Here is a 9,781-nt window from a genome sequence, read left to right as displayed (position 1 = left end):
ACTTGGAATTAACCATTTCTCAGCAGCAACACAGTACTTTGTTGGAGCAAACTGGTCTTTGCTGTTCTCCTGAGGAAACAAAAATGGCATAAAGGTGAGTGCCAGTTTCATACATGGAAGCTAACTTCTTTAGTAACCTTCTGTTAAAATGTGACCAAAGTTATTTGGTATTTTTCTGTGTGAAATACAGTCTCATGAGTGGTTTTTCTAGGTGTAGGGAAATTTATAAAATGCAGAAAAATGGAACAGTTTCCTGTAATCAAACTATCCCATTTAACTAGAAGGGAAAACTTACTTTTTATTTCAGTAGCAGAATTTCACAAGAAATCCTGGATTCTAGTTTGCTGAAGTTGAGAGGCAGAAAAAGGCTTCATGGTTTTGTTCAATCCCCTCCCAAAAAATATTAAGCCTGGTCCATGGCAAGTTGAACACAAGTCTGCAGTGCCCTTGGAGCCAGGAGGGGTTCTGGGGTGCATCAGGCACAGCATGGCCAGCTGGGCAAGGGAGAGGATTGTCCCACTCTACGCTGCACTGGGGCGGCCTCATCTTGAGTGCTGGGGCAGTTTTGGGTGCCAAAATAGAAAAAAGACTATCTGGAGGACTATTATAAAAAGGACTATTACAGTGTCCAAAGGAGGGCCACAAAGGTGGTGAGGGGCCTTGAGGAGAAGCCATATGAGGAGTGGCTGGGGTCACTTGGTCTGTTCAGCCCAGAGGAGTCTGAGGACCCTCCTTATTGCAGTCTGCAGCTTCCTTGTGAGGGGAAGAGGAGGAGCAGGCACTGATCTCTTCTCTCTGGTGACCAGTGGTAGGACCCAAGGGATTGGCCTGAAGCTGTGTCAGGGCAGGTTTAGTTGGATATCAGGAAAAGGTTCTTCCCCCAGAGGGTGGTTGGGCACTGAACAGGCTCCCCAGGGCAGTGGTCACAGCCCCAAGCCTGACAGAGTTCAAGTGTTTGGACAATGCTCTGAGGCACATGGTGTTACTCTTGGTGTGTTCTGTGCAGGGCCAGGAGTTGGACTTGATGGTCCTTGTGGGTCCTTTCCAACTCAGCCTGTTCTGTGGTTCTGTGCAGATGTGTTTGGAAATTTAGAACTTGTGTTTTGCCAGAAGTGGAACAAGGATTTCTGAAATAGGTCATACTGTGCATTGCATTGTTTTAGCTTAGGGAGTTGGGGGTGGAAGAGGAGCTAGGTTCCTGGATTTTTTTAATAGCTGTAGTACATGGGATTAGCTTGAGAATAAGAATATGAAAGCTTGATGTTTCTTTTTACTATCTTTAAACCATTAGGAAATTGATTCCTTATCACCAAGCTTTTGCTGACACTCATGGCACTACAAATACAAAACCACTTGCTATTCACCATGCGTTTTATCATGTTAACTACATGTGTTTTGAATAACATTCTCTGTTATTTTCTTAGCAATTCCTTCATCTGTCTGCCACTGCTTGTGTGTGGCAGCTGCACCAGTGCTAATAGGAAGACAGGAGTGTTCTCAGAGTGGTCTGTCACTGTCACTGCTCCCAGTGACTGTCATCAGATGTTTGCCTCTGGCTGACTGCAGTGTATGAATGTCCCTGTTTTCTGTATTCCAGAGCTGCACAGAAGAATGTCAGTCAGCCTGATGGAGCTGGTATGTAGATGTAGATTGTTTATGTGGCTTCTTCCTATAAACAATGCATTAGCTGAAATGGAAAACATGCTATCACTCAGGAGAATAATTGTAGGGTTGGCAGATAGGTCTTGTAGTGAACATTTAAAGCCCTAATATGTTTGACTTATCATCGAAGGTTAATGGATAATGTCATGACTGATAAATACTTTCAGGGGAAATAAAGCTTATCATCAGCCTAGAAAAAAAGAGATATTAAAAGTTTTGTGTTTTGAAAATTAATGCATACAGAGGACAAGAAAGATACATCTCTTTAAAAGTTGAAATCCTTAAAACTTTATTAAGAACTGTGGTGGAGTCTCTATCACTGGAGTGGGATAATTTTCCAGTTTGAGGACTGCCCCTGACACCGGACTTGCTCAGAGACTCATGCAATTGGTTTATGAAGGAGACTTGGCAGGGTCATCATGACTCCTTCTTGCTTTGTGACCTGAGAACTTGAAACACAAGGTGACATGTAAATTCCAAAGTTGTCAGTCTAACTTTGCAGTGTAAATAAACTTCATATAAAGTGACAGCAGGGATTTTTTTTCCTAGATTTGTTCAAAGTGCTGAATTTAGGACTGAATAATTTTAAAGTTGTGTTGTTCCAGGGGTCAAGTTTATTAAAATGGCAAGCTCAGGATAATATTAAAGCTTGATAGCTTCTTGCCTTTTTTTTTTTAATTACTTACATTTTATGCATTGTTTTCTTGTCCATTGCTGGAGGTTTAAAACTAGCTTTTAAAATGGAGTTAAGAACATTAGACTACTTTTGAAATTTCTGCTAACATCAGACTTCGTGTTGCAGTGTGATGCCATTTTCTGTTTCACCTATCCCAACCCCCCAGGTGTGCCAACCTCTCCTTTCCCCTGCCCCGTCCCCACGCTTAAAAGGAGATGGGACCATGCGGTCTGGATTCTGTTGGGAGCTGTTACAAGATTCAGAGGTTTGTCATCCTGGAATAAAACTCTGGATTAAAACTCTACGGCAGAATCCTCTCCTTTTTCTCTTCACTGTCGCCTGAACCTTTTCCACCAGAGGTAAACTGAGTTCCTACTTTGCCTGGATTTGTTTCAAGTGCCCAGCTGCAGCATCCAGCCGGCCAAAGGTGTCTCTGAGATGAAACACCACAGCTGCCGCCTTTGGCCCAGCAGCAAGGGTCAGACGGGGCCAGGCACGTCCCACCCAGAAATATTGGGATTAATATTCCATAACTTCCTATGACCTCTGAAATTAATAAGATATATTTCTAAAGTACTTTGATCAAGATGGGATTAAAACAAGGCTGTAAGTCTGGAGGTATTTTTAGTGAAACATTTCCAAGGATGTCTAATGCAGAATTTTGAAAAGCATTTTTTCCTCAATTTTTGTATTTTAAAAGGGTCAAATGCTGAGGGAGGGATGTTATTTATTTTAGACAACAAAAAGGAAGATGGACTAAGGAAGCACTTTCTCAGTGGTTTCAATCTACAAAAGAGCATATTTTACCAAGTTTTTCAATTTTCAGTTTTTCGTTCTTCACTTTTAGGGAAAAAAACAAACATCATAGCATGGTTTTTCTCCCCATCAAATTATTAATTTCTTCAGTATGGAATATTAATCCCAATATTTCTGGGTGGGACATGCCTGGCCCCGTCTGACCCTTGCTGCTGGACCAAAGGCGGCAGCTGTGGTGTTTCACCTCGGAGATACCTTTGGCCGGCTGGGTGCTGCAGCTAGGCACTCACAACAAATCCAGGCATAGTAGAAACTCAGTTTACCTCTGGTGGAAAAGGTTCAGGAGACAGTAAAGAGGAAAAGGAGAGGATTCTATCGTAGAGTTTTAATCCAGAGTTTTATTCCAGGATGGTTGACCTCTGAATGTTGTAACAGCTCCCAATAGCACGCCGGACTACATGCTCTCGTGTCCTTTTTAGCCCCGGGGACAGGGGGAGGGGAAGGGACAGGTGAGGGCCAACCAGGTGTGAGGAGGGGAAGGCTCAAGGGATACAGATGCTTGGACAGGCCAATGAGCCCAGACCTGAGGGGCATCTTTTGAACTTCTGCCAACCACACAACGCCCTTGCTGGAATGCTAAAATTGATGGACAGCTCTCAGCAGGAGGGCAAAAGGGGAAAGGAAAGGTTGGCACACCTGAGGGGTTGGGATAGGTGAAACAGGAAATGGCATCACACTGCAACACTTCAGAACAGCCATTCCTGGTATGTGTTAAAAATCCTGTTAAAACATCAAAGCCATGACTGATTTTACTCTCACCTGAATGAGTGGGACTTATTTAACTCTGCTCTAGACAACCTGCAGGGATAGAGCTGCCTGATAACCACTGGAACTGTCTCACTTGGGGTTGGTGTGGTCTCCACAGTGTAATGAAGAGTGTGCTGTAATGCCAGGAGCCTCTCAGGGATGTGGTGCACCAGTGGGTGAGGAGCGAAGTTTTGGGGGAATTTGCCCAGATCTGCTAGTGACTGTGGGAACTTCAGGGTATTGCAGGAGCAGGGCAGGGACAGCTGGGGGGATTCAGGCTGTGCAGAGGGGGTCCATCCTCACTGGGTGTCTGGCAACACGGCCTTATTAATGCTTTCATTTGCACCATGAGAGCAAAACAGCACTTGAGTTGTAAAATAAAATGTGTTAGTGAGGGCCAAAAGCCTGTGGATGTGAACATGCTTGTACCCAGACCAATTAATGGCTAACATCTTCCTTACTGCAATCCATTCACTACACGTGTAGATATAACAAGTTACTTTAAAAGAAGTTGATTTTAATTTGGACATTGAATTTGAAAGTTTGAGGGTGAGCCTGAACATATTTAAAGAAAATACAAGTCTTTTCCTTATCTTGAGCAATATGGATAGCATGTCATAAACAAACAATAGTGAAAGCTTTGCAGTATAAGATAATGCAACGTACTTGAATACCCTTTCTGAACAGTGACTTTTAAGTGAAATGCCTCTGTTTCACTGAGAGCCAGAGTATCTTATGTGCTGAGGAGAAGGTATTGGAGACTACAATTCAAACAGGCTGAAATTTCTCTGCTAGTTACTGTGGCTTCCGGATGGGCTGTTGGCTGAAGCAGTGTGAGCCATGTGTATCTGTAAAAAGTACAAAGCATTTAACGGCAGTAAAATGGTATTGGTAACCTGCAACTTTAGGAGGTGGTCAGGTGCAGGATATTAACAGAGCATCAGTTTTTATTAGTTCCCTCTGAATGACAGGTGGTGCAGGAGGAGGAGAGGTTGAAGCCTTTCTGTATAGCCTATGTGCACATGTAGAATTTTTCTATGTCTGTAATAGGAAAGGCACTGACATGTACTCCTGCCAATTACTCCTAATTGTTTCATTTGGATCAGCTGGATTGATCCAGCAGATGCTATTTAGCATGAGATGCACAAGCTAAATTAAACTCTCATTTCATCTCTCTTAACATTTCACTAGGGTGACAGTTTAGCTCACTGCTCTTCAAGCACATTTTGCTATTTGCACTTTAAGATATTTGTGCATGTTTATGCTTGAAGTGATCCTTGGAACCTCTAGCTTACCTCATTAAATAAAGAATACTTTTAAGGGCCGTGTAGAAGGGCTGATATCCCTTTAGCAATATGACAGGTGATAGATTGGAAGTACTGTCATAACCACCAAAGACATTAAAAGGGATGTCTTTGCCCTAGGAGGATTTCAGAATCTTGAAAAATATTTAATATTCTTAAATTTCCAGCAGTTCCAAACTTGACATTCTTTGTGTTAGATGGGGAAAACTTCCCAAAACCATTAACTAACTGTATAGAACCCTTATAATTATATTTAGCCAAGGATACATAAGGATACAGTATGTGGATTTTTTAAAACTTCATTTAATTAGCTTTTCTATTACTCTCTTATTTAACACTTGTAACACTAATATAAATTGATGGCGCCTTCTCTCATTTTGTTTAGCATTTTGCTGGAATAAATAGGATTTTTGGTCTGGGCTATATAATGGAATTCCTTAGGGTTTTTCTTATTAGCACTGATGACTGAAGGAAGCTGAATATCTCAGAAGGCAAATCTTCCTGAAAGCACAGAGTCCATGACCTCTGGGAGGCCATTACTTCATCTGGGAATGGTGATGCCCAAACCTACTGTCTCCTGACTTGACTCTGTACTTTGCTCTTGGTCTGACTGCGCCACTTCTTGCTCGCAAATCTATCTCTGCATCACAGTTCAGTAAAATCTGGAGCCTGCTTAAAATCCTGATCCTATTTTGGGACTCTCTCACTTCTCCCTGTAGGTTTTTAGGCATAAACAAGAATACTCCAAAAGCTTGACATTTGGGTGACTAAGTCTGCAGTCTGTACTATATTTTTATTTCATGAAGATTTCCTTCTAAATCTCATACGTTAGTAAGGCTGCTGAGTTTTGTCACTTAGTTACATTTCTCTCTGATTTCCTGAAACCCTCTATTAACCTTGGGATTATATGCACAAGTTTAAATTTCAGCAGGATAATACTTGTATCCAGTTGTGGGAGGGGAAAAAAATCAATTACAACAAATAGACTGGAAGGCCAAATCAAATACATAAAACTCAGCTGTGGGATGATAAAATAAAAGCAATGAAATGTTCTTTTCACAAAAGGCATATATTTTCTATATAGAAAGTAGAAATAGGGTGATTGCATTTTCCTGATTTTGGGGGGCTGATTTTTAAGCTGTAACATTGAAAGGATGATTTTCTTTTTCTTTTTTTAATTAAAGAGGTTGTAAAACTTGAGCTCCATCTTATCCTTTAGGAATGTAGAGGTTGTAATAGCAGCATTAAAACGTCTCCAAATGGAAAATGAATGGGACCATCAGAGGGTGGAAGAACCAGGAGGGATAACAGGAGATGAGCTATGGGAAAGGCAGGTGTTGATGGTGCCTGGGTTGACAGCAAATTAAGTTCCCAGCACATTTGCATGAAGTACATTGGGACACCCGAAACAGGAAACAAAGAGTAAACTAAATAGAGCAAGGGATATCATAAAAAAACAGGCAATCTCAAGAAAAAAAAACACTATTCAGTGGATTGGCATAGTAGGGACCTTAAAGATTCAACTCCCTCCCCTCCTGCCTTAGGCATGTATGCCAGTTTCTATCCCAGGTTGCACATCCAACCTGGCCTTGAACATTTCCAGGGATGAGACATCCACAACTTCCCTGGACAAGATGTGCCAGTGCCTCACCACTCTCGCAGAAAAGAATGTCCAATCTAAATCTCTCTTTTTAATTTAAAACCCTTGTCCTGTCGCTATCTACCCATGTAAAAGCCCCTCTCCCTCTGTTTTATAAGGCCGATTTAAGTACTGGAAGGCTGCAGTAAAGTCTCTCCAAAGTCTTCTCTTCCCCAGGCTGAGCAACCCCAGCTGTCTCAGCCTGTCTTCATAGGAGGTGCTCCAGCCCCAATAATTTTTGTGGCCTCGTCTGGGCTCACTTCATGCCATCATCCTTGTGTTGAGGACTCCAGAACTGGACACAATGATCCAGGTAGAGTATCTCAACGGCAGAGTGTAGAGACAGAATCCTTTCCCTTGCCCTGCTGGCCACACAGCCCAGGACATGGTTGGCTTTCTGCACTGTGAGCACACATTGCCAGGTTATCTAGTTTTTCATACATGGGAAACCCCAAATGCCACTAAGAGGTGATAGTAAGGACAAACCCTCTTCAGCAGCTTCCAGGTAAAAAGACAGATGCTTTAATAAGCAAAACCTAATGCTTCATGGAAGTGGAACATATATGGAGCAGTACATGACTCCTCCAAAAGCAGCCCCTGAAGGCTAACCTAGGGATGAGGAGGTGGTGGGGGCTGAGTAGTTGGCATCCACTTCCTTCCTGTTGCTGTAAGAAAACTTGGCTAAAGCACTGTGATAAATGTGGGTATAGGGAAGTAGAATAATTTAACACAGAGCATGGCACTTGTAAGGAGGTGGGTGTCAGTGTGTTGATGTATGTTTTAAAATAGAATTATTTTCCCCTTCTATAGGTGTTGGATTGAGTTTTGCTGCACTGCTGCTAGAGAGAAGCAATGTTAATTACCACAAAATCTCTGGCTTAAGAGTTCAACTACAGGTCTCCAAGTACACTTCCCTTCCTCAGTGTTAATTTGTGTGCTGTCTTGAACCCATGAACAATCACGTATGTCAAAGCTCATGTATACCCTCTAATTTGTTTGCACCCTTCCCTCCAATCCAACTTCCACAAAGAAAAGAAATTCTAGCTCTACCAGGACAGGTGATGGCCCTCTTCTGTTATGTATCAGGTAAAAAAAATCATAGCTGGGAGTCTGGTTACCAGTTGAGAAGGCAGCTGTCTCGCTGCTAAGATAACTTCCAGAATGGGTAGGGTTGTTGAGGTTTTTTTTTTGTTTTTTTGGGGGGAGTTTTTTTTTTTTGGAGTTTTTTGTTTGTTCATTTGTTTGTTGTTATTTTTCTTTTCTTCTTTGACAAGAGTGCTAAAACCAGGATAAAAGTGTTCAAAAATGTGAGAAAACTAAACCTCAAATCTAAAATCTTGGTATTTCTGATTTACATAGGGATTTTTTCTTATTTTGAAATGTATTCATAAAAAAGCTACAAAATGGGAAGATTTGAGAAAAATGCAAAATTTCAGCTGCTTTGTAACATGCCCTGACATTTCTTTTTTTTATATATATATATATAATGAATATATTCTGTGTATGCATATATACACAAACTGTATAGAAAGGACTGTGTATACACAAACAGTCACAGAAAGGACTGTTTGTTTGGGTTTTTTTTAATTTTCTTGCAGTTGAGAACACTGACAAAAATCCCAGTCTGGAAACCCTTCACCAGATGAACTGAGGTCCACACAGTGTTACTTATCCTCCTTATCTCTATTTTTTGTTTGTCTTTCCTGCTGAGATAAGGCTTCCAGAAGCAGGCCTGGCCACTATCCAGGGTTGGAGCAGTGTTCAGCACACAGGAGCCTTTCTTGCTGAGCCCTGAGGTGCTACTCTGATAGCAGGCTAAATAACAACGAGTAAATGTGGAAAGAACCCAAGCCCAGCGCTGTCTTTATAAACACATTTATTGTGTCTTACCTATGTCTTGGGAGGTTTCTGGAGTGTGTTGGTGACAACCTCCTGTACAGATGAATTGGCTGATGAGGGAAGATGCTCTGCTGGACCACATATTACAAACAAAAGAATACTGTACAGATATATGATAAGTGGGGGCAGCTTTGGCTGGCAACGTGGAGAGAGGGGAGTTCAGGATTTTGAGAAGAAGGAAAAAGGGAAAAGTCAAGGTTCAAGCCTTGATTTCAGGAGAACAGACTTCAGCCTGATCCTGCTCAGGAAAATCCTTTGGAAGGCCCTGGACTGAAGAGGTGCCAGGGAGATCCAATTGATTTTCAAGGATAACCTCCTCCAAGTTCAAGAATGGTCTGTCTCCACATGTAGCAAATCAAGCAAAGGCAGCAGGAGGCCTGCAAGGATGAATAAGGAGTTTCTGACTAAACTAAAAAATAAAAAAGAAATTTATAAAATAGATGGAAGGGACAGGTGACTGGGGATGGATATGTACACTCTGTCTGAGCCTTGGTGAGGTCTGATTATTAAAATTATTAGAGATGCCTCTGCCCAAATTAAGGTGCAAATGAGACCCTATGCTGAAGTAAATAGTATGAATTTTATTTAACAGTAAATGTGAGGCAGAGACAGAAAGAAGTATAAAAAGAGACAAGAAGGGAGAGAAAGAGAGTGACAGAGAGACAGATTAGGTATAAAAATGTCACCACTCCATAGGTTCCAACAGCATCCCATTGGTCCTCTTCTTGTCTTCTCAATGATAAAGTCCCACAAAACACAGACTGTTACAGATTAATATACATTCAGCCCATATGGGAGCACCCAGGTTCCTCTCCTGGTATCTTCAGAAAGAGAAAGGAGAATCCATGGAACTACAGGCTGGTAAGCATCACAGGAAAGGTGATGGAGCAAATCACAGGATTTGATCATAGGAAAGGTGGTGGAGCCAATCCTCCTGGGAGTAGTTCAAAACACAGAAAAGATAAGAAGGTGACTTGGAGTAGTCAGTGTAGGTTTATGAAGGATATATCATGCCTTACCAAACAGATAGCCTCCTAT

Source organism: Molothrus aeneus, chromosome 2 (assembly GCF_037042795.1).
Source record: "Molothrus aeneus isolate 106 chromosome 2, BPBGC_Maene_1.0, whole genome shotgun sequence".
Classification (NCBI taxonomy): domain Eukaryota; kingdom Metazoa; phylum Chordata; class Aves; order Passeriformes; family Icteridae; genus Molothrus; species Molothrus aeneus.
The sequence above is the reverse complement of the archived record's forward strand: the minus strand, read 5'-3'. Positions refer to the sequence as shown.